Below are 16,642 nucleotides of genomic sequence, written 5' to 3'. Positions count from 1 at the left end.
ATGGCAGATGAAGTTCAACGTTGAGAAATGTAAAGTATTGCATGTGGGAAGCAGAAATCCGAGGTACAACTATACAATGGGAGGGATGTTATTGACTGAGAGTACCCAAGAAAGGGACTTGGGGGTAATGGTGGATATGACAATGAAGCCGACGGCACAGTGCGCAGCGGCCGCTAAGAAAGCGAATAGAATGCTAGGTATAATCAAGAAGGGTATTACAACCAGGACGAAAGAAGTTATCCTGCCGTTGTATCGGGCGATGGTGCGCCCGCATCTGGAATACTGCATCCAATATTGGTCGCCGTACCTTAAGAAGGATATGGCGTTACTCGAGAGGGTTCAGAGGAGAGCGACGCGTCTGATAAAAGAGATGGAAAATCTTTCATACGCTGAGAGATTTGAGAAACTGGGTCTCTTTTCCCTGGAGAAGAGGAGACTTAGAGGGGATATGATAGAGACTTATAAGATCATAAAGGGCATTGAGAGAGTAGAGAGGGACAGATTCTTCAAACTTTCAAAAAATAAAAGAACAAGAGGGCATTCGGAAAAGTTGAAAGTGGACAGATTCAAAACAAATGCTAGGAAGTTCTTCTTTACCCAACGTGTGGTGGACACCTGGAATGCACTTCCAGAGGACGTAATAGGGCAGAGTACGGTACTGGGGTTTAAGAAAGGATTGGACAGTTTTCTCCTGGAAAAGGGGATAGAAGGGTATAAATAGAGGATCACTGCACAGGTCCTGGACCTGTTGGGCCGCCGCATGAGTGGACTGCTGGGCACGATGGACCTCGGGTCTGACCCAGCGGAGGCATTGCTTATGTTCTTTTAACGGCAGTGATTAACCATAACTGCAGTAGAGGTTTCTACTACAGGCCAGCGAGGTAAGTACGCCAACGCTGAACAAATTCCTATGAGCGTCGGGGCATTTACATAACAGAACAATCAACTTGTATACCACAGGACCGTAAAGTTCTTTGCGGTTTTATACCGCAGGACCGTAAAGTTCTATGCGGTTTACAAAAAGTAGGATATACAATTAGGTTGAAAATTAGTTACCCAAATATTTAGAAAACGAGTTATGTCTTTAAATGCCTCCTAAATTCCAAGTAAGAATTGGAGGGTATATTTAAAAACTTATTTCAGCTGCAGATCCTCTGCTACCAGACAGATCTAGTAATGCATCAGGCCGCCCAGTGGTACAAACTGATTTCTGAATTTTTAAATAAGAAGCCAAAAAATAGTCTTAGAGATATTTGGAGCATCGAGATAAAACAGTATATTTCTGTATGTCATTGGCCACGAATTTGGACTTGAAGGCTGAAATATACAGCGTCAGCATCTATGAGACAAATTTGGTTATTTTTATTACATAGGATTTTTTGGACCCCAGTTCGTTTACAAAAAATAGACAATTCTAAATCTGATAGATGTTGGCATTGTCATATTAATACAGGGACTTTGGATCATCTGTTATATTTTTGTCCATTGATACTTGGTTTCTGGAAGTCAATTTGGGGACAAATTAATCTCATTCTTGAATATCTATCCCTTGTCATATGAGGCGATAATATGTGGTACATTACTTCATGTTAAACCTACTTGAGATAAATATAAAAGTCGCCTTTTCATGATCTTGACAGGAATAGGGGTTCAACTGATTACTCGTAATTGGAAAAACCATGATAGGATTAATTTTACTTTTTGGTGGGTAACTGTGTGTATTGAAAGGATGATGGCGGAACGCTTGGGGACCAATAAGTCCTTTAATGATGTATGGAGTCCATTAACTAATTTTATTGCATTATAATTAGGGTGATGTTTCTTTCTTTCTTTTTCCATTAGAGTCCTTGCACATCCAGGGAGGGGTGGGGGGGAGGGAAACGTATTTTGAGGAGTTAAATTATTTCATTATAATTATTGAAATCATATCATATATATTATTGTTTTAATAATTAAGATAAGAAGGGGAGAAAATGACTGTTTAATGTAATAATTGTATAATTAATAATGTGTTTTTATGCAAGTTTGTATGCTTTACCATTTGTATTGTATCAATAAAGATTTACAAAAAAAAAAAAAAAAAAGAATTGGAGGATATAATCAAATGTTCCAAATCCTTGCCCCATAAAGCCGCCTGATATGACAAAAGATGTTGGTGATGTTTAAGTTTACAAGAGGCGGAAGGATGAAATTCAAATGCGGACTTCTCCTGTATGTATTAGTTGCAAAGGACAAGAGATCAGTTAACTATTTAGGGGGAAGACCAAACCAAACCAACTCCGCCCGCACCTCCACTGGCAACCAATGCAACGTCCGGAAAAAAAGGCTGTTATGCGGTCATATTTGTTCAGCCCAAAAATCAATCTAACCGCCGCATTTTAAATTCTGCGCAGTCGCTGCATTTTCTACGCATATTCTATGCAGTCGCTGCATATTTCTCTGGCAATATTACAGTAATTGAGCCGACTGCATATAAGAGACTGAACCAAAAGTCTTCACCTCGCCAGCCCACAGTGGAAACCTCTGCTGAGGCGTCGTAAACATAGCCCTAAGTCAGGCACCCAAATCGACTAGGCGTGGCAATCTAGACGCCTAAAAAGCAGACCCTTTTTATAGAATCAGGGCCTAGGTGCTGTCACTGGCGCATGGGCAGCGTCTCCAACTTGCTGCCGTCGTCGGCTCTCCCTCTGATGTCACTTCCTAGTCGCAGAATCCGAATGCAACGCCAGTGGGGCGTGCCGAGGCTGGCGTGAGCAGTAGGTCGGAACAGCTGCTCGCGCCGGCAGAGAGCTAGAGATACCGGGAGAGGGGGGAGTGAAGGGGCGTGCAATGCGGGGGAGTAGTGGGAAGGCACGGGGGGGCAGAGAGGAGAGGTGCCAGCACCCCCACCACGATGGCGCCCGGAGTGGTCCGTACACTCCTCCCCCCCTCACTACGCCACTGGGTGCTCTGTTACATGTATCAATTTGTACACCTGGATTCCAGCCGTCACTCTCTGACTCTTAGTTACCCCCCCCCCCAAACACACAAACTACTTGTATTCTCTTTTAGGCAGGTAGGGGCCACGGTGCGAAGTTCATCACTCACTATCTCGCCAGCCTTCCCTCACTCCAATTTTTTTTTCTTTCATTTGAAACTTTAGCAAGTACCAAATGCGCCTGTTCTCTCTCTGATCTCTAAAGGACAAGAAAGAGAGACGCTGCGGATCTGAACGCACCTCCGTGCACCATGAGCCACTCTGCCCAGTTGCATCGCTCATCCCGACTATAAATTGTAATCAAAAACAGAATTCAATCCGCGAGTCCCCCATAGGAGGCACCTGGACGGATGAACAGTCTTGTTTTCGGCTCCTTGGGAAATAGATGTAAACACCATCCATCATGTCACAGGGCTGCACAATATTCCAGCACCTTCCAGAGGTCAACTGTGCCGGCACCATTGCTGATAAAGACTTGAAAAGTCAGGGACACCCAGTTCTAAGGCACATCGGCCCCCTTCGTTTAAAGCGCAAAATCTTGCAACGTTTCCCATCAAAAAGACCTAACTCTGCATGCTTTGTACTGGGGGGAAAAACTGGGGCAAACCCTCCTCCTCTTCCTTTCAGTTACTCAAGGCCAGAAAGCAGGGCAGGACGGTTTGTTAATCAGAGCTGAAGCCAGATTGATGAAGTACATCGGACTATAATGAGTGTGTTTCGCAAGACTTCTGACCTTGCCTACGCTGGCATCCTCCTTTCCCTATGTATGAGCTTCATTAGGCCTTACTGGATGTACAGAGCGACTCAGGAACATCAGTCCCCTACAGAAAACCACAGGGGGACCAAACGCAGCACAGTGTAAGGCAGGGCGAGGTAACCTACAACCCACCCCAAGGCCATAGGACGTATACACAAAAAAATGTCATTAACCAGAGTTCTGGCGATTGTAAATATTGACTTTTACAAATATTTTCAAAACAGCCAGTCTAGGACTTTGTATTTAGCATTTCAGTTACATTTTCACTTATTACAGAAGGTCTACAGAGCTCTAGGCTTTTCTAGTTCTGGCATCGCTTTAGGGGTAGTGCCGACACACGTGTAGCCCTCTGCGTGTAAAGGTTGCCCACTCCTGGTCTAAGAGCAAGAAGCCACAATATGCAGACATTTTTTTTTAAAACCCCGATATTCAGCTACTGGTGACTTCCTGGAGGGGAATTCAACACCCACAGTAACCACGAAATGCAAGTGGCATCCAGAAATAGAGAAATTTAAAAACTAGCAGGGGGGAGAGAAAGAAACACAGAAACAATGATAGCAGATAAAGGCCAAATGGGCCATCCGCAGCATCCATTATCTCCTCCTCTTCCTATAGGCTAAGGCTCTTTACACCTGCATTGTGAGGTCATAGAAACATGATGGCAGATAAAGGCCAAATGGCCCATCCGCAGCATCCACTATCTCCTCCTCTCCCTATTGGCTAAGGCTCTTTACACCTGTATTGTGAGGTCATAGAGCTTTATGGTTATAGAAACATGATGGCAGATAAAGGCCAAATGGCCCATCCTGTCTGCCCATCCGGAGTAACTATCATCTCTTTCTCTCTCTGAGAGATCCCATGTGCCTATCCCAGGTCCTTTTGAATTCAGACACAGTCTATGTCTCCACCACCTCTTCTGGGAGACTGTTCCATGCATCTACCACCCTTTCCGTAAAAAAGTATTTCCTTAGATTACTCCGGAACCTATCACCTCTTAACTTCATCCTTTGCCCTCTCATTCCAGAGCTGCCTTTCAAATGAAAGAGACTCGACTCATGTGCATTTATGCCATGTAGGTATTTAAACATCTCTATCATATCTCCCCTTTCCCGCCTTTCCTCCAAAGTATACATATTGAGATCTTTAAGTCTGTCCCCATACGCCTTATCACGAAGACCACATACCATTTTAGTAGCCTTCCTCAGGACCGACTCCATCCTTTTTATATTTTTTTTGAAGGTGCGGCCTCCAGAATTTAAAACTGAACTGTTGTGACTTGACAACAAAGATTACAGATCTATCTTGCAAAATGAAGGTGCCAAGCATGAGATATTTAAACGTAAAACATTTTGGATCTCTTCCAAATAGGGTAGACAAGAGAGAGAGACCGGGGAAAGCCCTAAGTGCATGATGGCATCATTCCAGAATCATTCTCCCGTGAGATCAAAGGTCACCTGCAGGATTCTGCCTCTTTCACTTGTTCCAGAACTGTACTAAGGCTATGTAGCTGGCTTATTTGTTAATCAAACACACATTACAGAGACTTGATTGCAAATTTCAGGAAAGATGTGTTATTGTCTCACTGCCAGAGCCGGGCTCCTTTCTGGCAGGCTGTGAGCCTGAAGCATCACCAGCTCCCAAGGGATCTGCATCAAGGTCTGTATGCTATAAACCCTGTTAGAAATTACTGATAGGCAGCTCTGGATTCTGCAGTGAAGGGAAGCAAAGGGTGATCACGATGCAATTCCCGGAGCCAGTACACTGGTTAGAAGCACATGTACTCCCTCATTCTATAATCTTGTGTCCACCTAGTGCGCAAGACGGCACACACGAGCTATAGAACCTCTTCGGCTATGTGCGCAAGTTAATTGACAAATTACTTGCTAATTGTCACTAACCAGTTGTTAGTGAGACTTTGGTGTTAATCGTCCATAATTGCACTTAGCCAGATTGCTATAACCGTAGAACCTGATTTGGCCAGTCGCTGACCGCTTAAATCACTCGCTCAGGGCTAGCTGCTAATATTAACCACAGAGGAGTGAACAAAGGTTATAAATACTCATGAATGGGCCGACGGAATCGGTCACAAAGGACTAGAGCAGTAGCAATCAGTTGCAACCCAGACCTCAGGACCTACCTAGCCAGTCAAATTGGTGCCAAAATTGGAAGGGCTCGTTGTCTAGTTCAGAAGTCCCGGGACATATCTAGCCCGTCAGGTTTTCAGGATATCCACAATGGAATATGCATGAGACAGATGAAGGTAGCACATGCAACTTTCTGTCATGCTCATTCATTGTGTAAATCCCGAGGACAGAAGAATAGCCTTACTGGGTCAGACCAATGGTCCATCAAGCCCAGTAGCCCGTTCTCATGGTGGCCAAAACCCAAGGAGTAGCAACATTCCAGAATCTCAAAGAGTAGCAAGATTCCGGAACCCTGAATAATAGCAACATTCCATGCGGAATCCCCAAAGAGTAGCGACATTCCACGCTACTGATCCAGGGCAAGCAGTGGCTTCCCCCATGTCTTAATAACAGACTCCCGAACTAGACAACGAGCCCTTCCAATTTTGGCACCAATTTGTCTGAAACAGCCTTCCACCCAGGGTTAGATTTCATGTGGACCATTTAGTCTGTCAAAGGCAAGTGGAGTCATTTCTTTCGGCAAGTTCTCCAATACTGACGACTTGTGTTGAAAACCGTTGTGGTCAGCTACGTGAGCAGCCTCCAGGTTATGCGTTCAGATGGCGGAATACACGATTTGCTATGTTGGAATGTTGACTTGGGATTTCAAAGATGGAGAACCAGGATTATTTTTCGACTTCTCTGGTATGTGCTTTTTCATCACGACCACGTCGGTGCACCTGCCGTCTATAAGTTCTGTCTGCTATCGTTGGGTAAGGCGAATCTCCAGCAAGCACTGGACATCTGTTTGACAAGTTACATCTGACCAGTTTTAATAGGTAGCCATTGATGATTAAATACTATGTTCTGCCGTCTTTTGATTGCCCAAAATTATTCAATTAACTGGCATTCACTAAATTATTATCAGGACATAGGAATTGGAGGTAGGAGAGGTGAGATGAGATGCAGTGATGATGGGAAACATTACTGTATTTTTAGGTTTGTCGTTAATATTGTATTACTAGATTGCAGCTTATATCAAGTTTTGTTTAAGTGTTTATTGTTTTAAATTATGTATGTATCTTATAACGCACATAGAATTGAAGGATATAGAGAGTAAGAAATGTTTTAAATAAGTAAATAAACATATAAGTTTTGCCTAGGAAGTCTCGTCAAACATTCGATTATCCTTGCGGGACGACTAAGTCTAAGTCGACCCACATCCCGCCCTAACCACTCATCCAGCCTTTCAGCTCTGGCCTAAAATGTCCCTGGATACATCCAAAAAGCTGTTTCGATTATCGGCACTTGGATGAGCTGCCTTTTACTCCATTCACCTAAGGTACTGACTATCCTAAAGGCAAGAGCCGGGCGAGAAGGGTCTGTGGAACTGCAGCCACATCTCCAATCAGACCTCAGATTTCAGTTGTCACAGGTTGTAGAATGAAGAAGACACTATAGATATAGCAGCACTAGAAAAGGTTCAAAGAAGAGCGACCAAGATGATAAAGGGGATGGAACTCCTCTCGGATGAGGAAAGACTAAAAAGGTTAGGGTTCTTTAGCTTGGAAAAGAGACGGCTGAGGAGAGATATGATTGAAGTCTACAAAATCCCGAGTGGAGTAGAACAGGTACGAGTGGATCAATTTTTTACGCAATCAAAAATTACAAAGACTAGGAGACACTCAAAGTTACAGGGAAATACTTTTAAAACCAATAGGTGGAGAATAGTTAAGCTCTGGAACATGTTGCTAGAGGTCGAGGTAAGAGCAGATAGCGTAGCTGGTTTTAAGAAAGGTTTGGACAATTTCCTGGAGGAAAAGTCCATAGTCTGTTATATTGAGAAAGACATGGGGGAAGCCACTGCTTTCCCTGGATCGGTAGCATGGAATGTTGCTACTCCTTGGATTTTGGCCAGGTACTAGGGACCTGGATTGGCCACCGTGAGGACCATTGGTCTGACCCTGGAAGGCTATTCTTATGTTCTGATATGAGGTGTTAACGATAGACCAGCATCCAATATAAAGCCCAAACTACAGACCTGATCTTTGGATTTGAAGATTGTCTTATCCCATTCCCAGGTAAAGGGAGGTACAAGTAAATTGGCAAGAATCTCTGTGTATCCATAATTATTCTGGTTTTGAGGGATTTAGATGAAGTGGCCACTCTTCAAGATAATATGCAGAACTAAAACAAAAACATTAAGGAAAAAAATATTGGACTAACAGTATAGTTTGTGATTAGCGGTTGAAGGTAACTCCTTCCTCAGATCAGAAATCTGAGGGATTTCGTTGTAATCTGTTATTTGACATGCATGTTTTAATCTCTGTCTTAGTTTCTCCAACTGTGCACCCTGGGATGTCCCCAGTGGGATATACAATTGGAAGTCATCCATACTTAAAGGCAATCTCGATGGCTGCGCTGATATATACAGTAGGTTACAAAGCAGTAGAAATAACAGCGTTCCTTGAGGAACGCCACATTTTGTTAGTCTTGGCTTTGAGAGAGTAGAATTCATTAGTACATGCTGTTGTCTTTGATCTAGAAAGGATCTGAAGATCGTGCAGAGTATTGATAGAACTGAAAAATGAACTTGCAGAACTAGTGTTGGTAATTTATAATTTATCTTTAAAATCCAGCGTGGTACTGGAAGACTTTAGGGTGGCCAAAGTAACATCAGTTTAAAAAAAAGGAGTTCCAGAGGTGATCTGGGAAGCTGTAGACTGGTAAGCTGACATCAGTGCTGGGTAAATTTTAAAGACTATTATATAGAGCATGTACATCGTTTGTCGATCGGCATAGCTGGGCTGATCATGTCTCGTATGTGGAGATACTTTAGAAGTCAGATGGCAGCATATTGTACTTGTTGATGTCAATGGATGATTTCTTGCTGCGAGCCCATTTAGGAGCGCATTGCAGTAATCCATCCATGCAGGAGAGGACATCCATGCTGCGAGAAGTCCAGTTCAGAGAAGTAACGTCCGATTTTCCATAGCTGCCGGAGGTAGTAGAATGAGGCAGATACTACTTGGAGAGATGTGGTCAGAGAGCGAAAGGTCGCCATCAAGTATCACCCCTAGGTTGTGTAATTTGTCTTTGGCTGTCAGGGTGGTTGATTCCCAAGAGATCAACAGGCAGGCTAGTTCAGGGTCATTCCTTGGGATCTGCGAGGTACTTGTGACCTGATTGGCCACTGTTGGAAACAGGATATTGGGCTTCATGGACCTTCGCTCTGATCCAGTATGGCTATTCTTATGAGCCAAGTATAGAACAATCAAGCCATTGTGACATCACTGCTGAGTTTGGCTTTCAGGCATTGGTGGAATGAGGCATTACGACATCACAATCTCAGCTCTGGAATGTTGCTACTCTTTGGAGTTCTGCCAGGCACTTGGGACCTAGGTTGGCCACTGTTGGAAATAGGATACGGGGCTTGATGGACCTTCGCTCTGTCCCAGTGCATGCGTGTGCGCCTTGTTCTATGGTAACGCTGTGCATGTGTGTGTTTAGATGTGTGCACATGCATGTATATGTGTGCTTTGGGGGGCTTTTGTGTGCGCAAAGCTTGCGACTGCCACTGCCCACGTCGTCCCTGTTATATGCAAAAGCTGAATGGCCACCCAGAGGGCGTGAGGCAGGTGCAAAGAGCTTTCGAGGCACAGACAGAGCTGCGGCATCGCACGAATCCGCTGTGTCCTCAGCCCAATACACCAGCTGCCGCCTAAAGACAGGAGCCGGCATTGAGATGCTAGGCCGAAACAGAAGAGCCCCACACACGCGTGTGCACACAGTAAGCAGCGGACGCGCATCCACCGACTCTCTCAGATGAAAGAAACTTCCACGGATGTACAGGCAGCTCTGCATCCTGTACCTTACTGTACTTTCTATGCCAACAGTTCCCATGGTTACCAGCACTTTACTCTCTCCCACAACCAGACATATGGATCTCCCCCCAGTATCAGCAAAGCTCCTCTCTGCTACCTGAGGTGCAGGGGAGGGACCGTCCCAAGCCTCGAAGGAATCTCTCCAGGGTCCCCAGGGCTCTGACCCCGACGGAGCAGATTTCGCTAGAACGCTGTACAGAGACCTAGAACACATTAGACCGAGGCTTCTAGACCCTACTGGAAGCCCACAGCACTGAGAAATAAAGTACCCTCTGAGCCCTCGGAAGGGACCAGCTCCAAATAAAGCAGCAAAATCGGTTCAAGCCGCTCCAGCTAATTCACTTCTGCAAAGCACCAACACCCACTGGCAAAACCCCTAGCAGAGACGGCCACTGCCATGAGGGACCCCATTAGGCTCTATTTTCAGCTCAGGCACATGTGCTAAGGTGGCCCGGAAGACCCCTGGATGCGACAGCTGCCCACTGCCACTCATTCCATCATCCCCATTTCCTTTCCCCGGCCACTAGATTCAACTCCTCTGTTGCCTTTGCCCGTTTCTTTGCGACCTGAAATAGTTTCCCGACTACGCAGGACGGAGATGCGTGAGGAACAGAGGTCTTCAGGAGGCAGCGGTGGTCTGGTAGCTCCTTGGCTCTCTGCCCTCTTTCTCAGAGCTGCACAAACACCTCAAGAAATGACCCGGGGGAGGGGGGGGGAATACCACAAGTTACCATAACATAGAAAGACGTACAGCCGTTTCTCTCTCAGACCGTTAAAATGTATCAAACACACTCCAAAGCGTCCATTTGTTCCTGGGACTAGAGGCTGCAAACCCAGTACTGGACCTCTGGAGTGAGGACAGGCGAAACTCGGACAGCCACATATCCAACGCCTACAAGCCAAATTGATTGTGCTCTTCCGGTCCACACCAGCAGTGGCTGGACACTGTGGATGGATGTAATGTTTGGCAGTGTAAGTGTGTGGTGCACCCCGAGGTTGTGGATTCAAACCCACGCTGCTCCTTGTGTGCCTGGGCAAGTCACTTAACCCCCTCCATTGCCCCTGGTACATTCGATAGATTGTGAGCCCACCGGGACAGACAGGGAAAAATGATAAAGTACCTGAATGTAAACCGTTTAGACTACAAGTGGTATCTAAATTTAAAAAAATAAAACAATATCAATGTCCCTGTGAACAGCCATCCTTCGCACCCTCTTGTCCACTTTCCCTCTCCAGAGCCCAACCTGCCCCAGCATCACCAGGATTCACCCGTCAGCAAGCAAACGAACTTCCACCAGCCACTAGAGGTTCCTCAAATTCATGAACCTCCATATGCACTAGGAAATAATCCGGATGCAAAGCAGCCCCTGAGAGTTCTAGAGGCGGACATCGGAACCAGTGGGTGCCTCTGGAGCAGGGAAGCCAAAGTTGACAATTAGGGGCAAATGAAGAGCAAACAAGTGCAGCTAGCCCTTTGCTATGACCTGGTGGTCCACCGATGCTTCTGGACTGGCAAGAGGAAGCCACCTGCAGTCCCGCAGCACTGCTTCATCCCTGGAGAGAGCCACAGACTCAGCCTGCACCACTGCCCCCCCCCACCCCCCAGGGCTGTACAAAGCAAGGGGTTAAGGAAAGCCAGAGCATCAGCCATTCATTCCAAGTCAAGCTGCCTAGGCTGTCCTAAGTCTCACCACCAGCTTTAAACTAAGCCCAGCTAAACCCTCGCCCAATTAGACCAGAAGCCATCAAGTGCTGGAAAGCCTTTCCTTGCCAGGGGAGCCCCCTCAGCACCCCACTGGGGTGGGGGCCACGAATGCAGTCGGGTAATAGCGTCTCGGGGGGGAGGGGGTTGAAAGGCATTCCCATGCAAAGCCCCTGTCCCCATAGCATAGGGCACAGTGTCCCCCCAGTCTGCGGCTGGATTGCGGACCCTGCTGCTAACTGTTGACTTCTCGCATTTTCCATTTGTCCCCCCCCCCCTCCCCAGCTCTGCAGACCTCCCCCTCGCCTTACCTGAGCTGCTCCGGCCACATCCCGAAAAGCCACCGTCCGAGCCCAGCCCCGCCAGTGCCCTGCCTTGCCCAGCCGGGCATCAAAGTTCAGCGTCCCGGGCTCCGCACTGCAGCTCGACGGGTTAATCGCACGAACGGCGAGCCGAGGCGACAGGCAAAAGCCGGAACCGGACTCGGGGCTGGAGCCTTCCTCCAGACAGAGAAGCAGCCTTGCGCAGGAAGAGACCAACGTGCTGAATGGGCGACAGCAAATGGGAAGCGCTCTGCCTGAGGGGGGGGGAGTTATAGCAGCCCCCGGCCCCAGGTCTTCCAAGGCAGGGTGCGATCCCACTGCTGCCACCAAGTCACCGTCACTTCCCTGAGAGAGCTGCAATGAACCAAAATGGTGCATTGAAAGTCTGTGTAGATAATTCCACGAGCCTTCTATGCCCAGGAGGTGCCACTGGCAAGCAGGACTTCGGAGGCAGATGGGGTTTGGGCCTTCCTCCAGAGTTCTCTATGTCTTTGCCATGAGGAAGTCTTGTCGAGGGTATAATAAGAGAGTTTTTCACTTAACTCCCTAAGACAGTGGTTCCCAACCCTGTCCTGGAGGAACACCAGGCCAATTGGGTTTTCAGGCTAGCCCTAATGAATATGCATGAAGCAAATTTGCATGCCTATCACTTCCATCATATGCAAATCTCTCTCATGCATATTCATTAGGGCTAGCCTGAAAACCCGATTGGCCTGGTGGTCCTCCAGGACAGGGTTGGGAATCACTGCACTAAGACTCCCATTTTCTTCTCTTTGCTGGGGTTTAATGCGTTCAAAGACAGGACCGTTTAGGACTGGTTTAATTCTAGCAGCTCTCAGATCTGGGACTTTACCACTGATCCAGTTGGAAGTTTCACACCCAGCCGCCTCCTTGCCCTTGGTAAAGACCAGAGAAGGAAGTGGTTCCCAACCCTGTCCTGGAGAAACCACCAGGCCAATCGGCTTTTCAGGATTGCCCTAATGAATATGCAGATTTGCATGCCTGTCACTTCCATTATATGCAAATCTCTCTCATGCATATTCATTAGGGCTAGCCTGAAAACCCGATTGGACTGGTGGTCCTCCAGGACAGGGTTGGGAATCACTGTATTAGAGAATGACACAGGAACAAATTTGTCCCCATCCCCACAAGTTTTGTCTCTGTCCTATTCTTCTAAGCTCTGCCTTAACCGCACAAGCCTCAAACACTTATGATTTTAACGTGTTTGAGGCTTGTGCAGATGAGGACGGAGCTTAGGCATTGGTGGAATGAGGCATTATGACATCACAATCTGAGCTCTAGAATGTTGCTTAGGATTTTAAAGCGTTTGAGGCTTGTGCAGATGAGGGCGGAGCTTAGATATTGGCGGAATGAGGCATTATGACATCACAATCTGAGCTCTAGAATGTTGCTACTTATGGATTTTAAATAAGTGGTTGAGGCTTGTGCAGATGAGGGCGGAGCTTAGGCATTGGTGGAATGAGGCATTATGACATCACAATCTCAGCTCTAGAATGTTGCTACTTAGGATTTTAAAGTCTTTGAGGCTTATGCAGATGAGGGCGGAGCTTAGATATTGGCGGAATGAGGCATTATGACATCACAATCTGAGCTCTAGAATGTTGCTACTTATGGATTTTAAATAAGTGGTTGAGGCTTGTGCAGATGAGGGCGGAGCTTAGATATTGGTGAAATGAGGCATTATGACATCACAATCTCAGCTCTAGAATGTGCTACTTAGGATTTTAAAGTCTTTGAGGCTTGTGCAGATGAGGGCGGAGCTTAGGCATTGGCGGAATGAGGCATTATGACATCACAATCTCAGCTCTAGAATGTTGCTACTTAGGATTTTAAAGTCTTTGAGGCTTATGCAGATGAGGGCGGAGCTTAGATATTGGCGGAATGAGGCATTATGACATCACAATCTCAGCTCTAGAATGTTGCTACTTATGGATTTTAAATAAGTGGTTGAAGCTTGTGCAGATGAGGGCGGAGCTTAGATATTGGCGGAATGAGGCATTATGACATCACAATCTCAGCTCTAGAATGTTGCTACTTAGGATTTTAAAGGCTTTGAGGCTTATGCAGATGAGGGCGGAGCTTAGATATTGGCGGAATGAGGCATTATGACATCACAATCTCAGCTCTAGAATGTTGCTACTTATGGATTTTAAATAAGTGGTTGAAGCTTGTGCAGATGAGGGCGGAGCTTAGATATTGGCGGAATGAGGCATTATGACATCACAATCTCAGCTCTAGAATGTTGCTACTTAGGATTTTAAAGGCTTTGAGGCTTGTGCAGATGAGGACAGAGCTTGCAGGAATGGGAAAGGGATGGGAAAATGAGTTCCCGCAGGGACAGGGAAAAATTTGTCATTACTGAATCTGCCGAGGGGAAAATCTTAGGATGCTGACTACTAGAGAGAAATGTGACAAGACTGTCAGAAGGACCCGTAAGCAAGACAAGACATCCCATCCACTGAAACTACACAAACCTACAAATTCAGTGCCATAAATATACTGGGATCATAACCTTGAATGAACCAGGGACATGGAGATGCTGTGATCATCTGGGACAGTCCCATTCCTGTCAATAAAAGCCTGGTTATAATTTTTAAAACCATCTGGATATTGCAGTGCAGAGAAAGCACAAGAATGGCATCACTGAAAGAAATGTCCGGACCAGATGTCTCTTCTGGACCACATGTAGAGATCTTTGAGTGCCAAGGAGACCAAGATACGAACAGTCCATTTTCCCAGTTTTCCCAGCAGCGTGATTACAATTTTTCTCCAAGTGCACCTTGATATGTGGCCTGCATATATTACACCTTATGAACTCCAGCAGGTATTAAGCTGAGCACTAGTGAAAAATCTGAGTTTTAGAGACCATCTTCAACCGGGGCTGGCACAAGGGCATCTGATGCCCTGGGCCTAGGCAAACCTTGAGCCAAGCCTCCCCCCTCCCCCACCAGATGGCCCTCTCCCTTCTCCCAAGGGGTCCAGTATCCCCCCTTTTCTACCCACCTCCACAGTGTCCAGCATCTTTTTCCTCCTGATTCCAACATCGTTTCCTTCCTTACCCCTCTCCTGCATCTCTTTCCTTCCCTCTGAGCGTTATTTTGCCACTGTGTTTTCTCTTGTTTCGTTAAGTGCCGATTTGCAGAAACAAAATTCTGTGTTTTGATATTGTTTCCGATCATTGATTGAACCCTATCCACCTCATTCTCTTCTTGGCTGGGCTGAGAATTTTTCAACACCTTCTCGCATTCCCCCTTCCCCTGTCCCGTCTCTGTCTCCCCCAAGGTGTCCCGAATCTCTCCTCTTCTCTTCTCTTGCTCTCGCTCTGGGTTTGAAGTTACTTCTTTTATTTTTAACAAAAAAAGAGTTAAACGGTTTACGGGAGTAAAAATGAAGGGCAAACGTTAAAATTCAATAAAACAGACAGAGTAAGGAGACCAAGACACGGGAACAAACTGAACGCAAGTAGGCCGACAGGAGAGGGAAAGGTTTACGAACATGAAGGAAAGCAGCAAATGGTAAAGGTTAAGATAACATCGAATAATAAAAAAATATATATATACAGGTACTCGTCGATTTACGACCTATTCAAGTTACGACTGTTTGACTTTACGACGCGTTTACTACAGTTTCCCCCGCCAGCCGTTAGCAGCCACAGTCTCCCGCACTTCCAAGTCTCGCTACGCAGCAGTAATAATATAAAGGGATTGTGCTGTGCTTGACTTAGAAAGTAAGAAAATGTTGATAAAATAGTACTTTAACATGATTACAATATCATTACCCAGTCTAATACAGTATTCTTACCTTAGTCTAACATAGGCCGACTTATGCCCCGATCAACTTAAGTTGATCGGGGCATAAGTCGGCCTATGTTAGACTAAGGTAAGAACCAATTACCGTCGTAAATCGACAAGTACCTGGACATATATATAAATATGAACTGGAGTAAAAATAATCGTATGAGGAGGTCATGACGAATGCCATTTTGAAATAGTAGGCTTTTAATTGAGACGTAAAAGGTCTTGAGAGATTTTTCAGACCTTAAGTAGAATCACAGTTAGTATCCAAAAACATCTGAAGGATGGTATAGATAGGAGATGTTGGTTAGAAGAGCAGAGTCCCTTCTTGGTGAATAGAGGATCAGGTAATTAGACAAAAATCTGAATCTGGAAGGAAAGGACATTATAGTGGAATGGTATTCTATAAACAACAGGAAGCAGAGTAAAGGAGTAATATGATCTAGGACTGTCTTGCATAGTCAGATATTATCATGCTTAGACTACTGCAATATGGTGCTTCCGGATTTACCTGTGTCAGTACTGAGTGCGCTGCTGGTAGCCCAGAATGCAATTGTTCGAACTCTGTTTTAATTAAGAAAGAGTGATCATGTGACAGTTTTGTATTGGTTAAAATTAGAACATCAAATCATTTAGAAATGATTGGTCATGGTGCATCTTTGTAAACACAATAAGGCTCCGAAACATTTGATGGATAATATTCTGCCATATGAACCACAGCGGATGTGGCGCTCAATGACTCACGATGACCTACATATTCCGATATTGAAACAGCTGCGGATAGCCGTGTCTAGAGGTAGCATATTTTCGTGTGTGGGTTCTCGCGAGTGGAATAAACGTCCGGGATATTTACGACAGCAATCTAGTTTGAGTAGCCTCTTTGTAATTTTAGGAGGCTTTACTTTATTATTAATATGTTATATTGTTGTTTGATTTGTTGTATTGTGTGTGATTCTGTTTGTGTATGTACTTTACTGTGACCCGCCTTGGGAAAGGCGGGGTATAAATAAAGAAATACAAGATGGAGTGCGGTATTTTGTACAAGCTGAAGACGGCGGAGT

The 16,642-nt window shown here is 45.6% G+C and overlaps 1 protein-coding gene across 2 annotated transcripts in view; it reads right to left on the bottom strand.

Moving 5' to 3' along the window:
* Positions 1-12,316, bottom strand: part of DLGAP3 (DLG associated protein 3) — a 249,508-nt gene extending 237,192 nt beyond the window's left edge. Inside the window, exon 1 of one of the 2 annotated variants that reach the window (XM_033953585.1) lies at positions 11,755-12,316. The gene's annotated coding sequence lies outside the window, so the exon portion shown is untranslated. The remainder of the gene's footprint in view (positions 1-11,754) is intronic. The other variant, XM_033953586.1, reaches the window with a different exon arrangement.
* Positions 12,317-16,642: the final 4,326 nt, after the last annotated feature.

The sequence above is a fragment of the Geotrypetes seraphini genome, chromosome 8, assembly GCF_902459505.1.
Source record: "Geotrypetes seraphini chromosome 8, aGeoSer1.1, whole genome shotgun sequence".
NCBI classification, from domain to species: domain Eukaryota; kingdom Metazoa; phylum Chordata; class Amphibia; order Gymnophiona; family Dermophiidae; genus Geotrypetes; species Geotrypetes seraphini.
The sequence above is the reverse complement of the archived record's forward strand: the minus strand, read 5'-3'. Positions and strand labels throughout refer to the sequence as shown.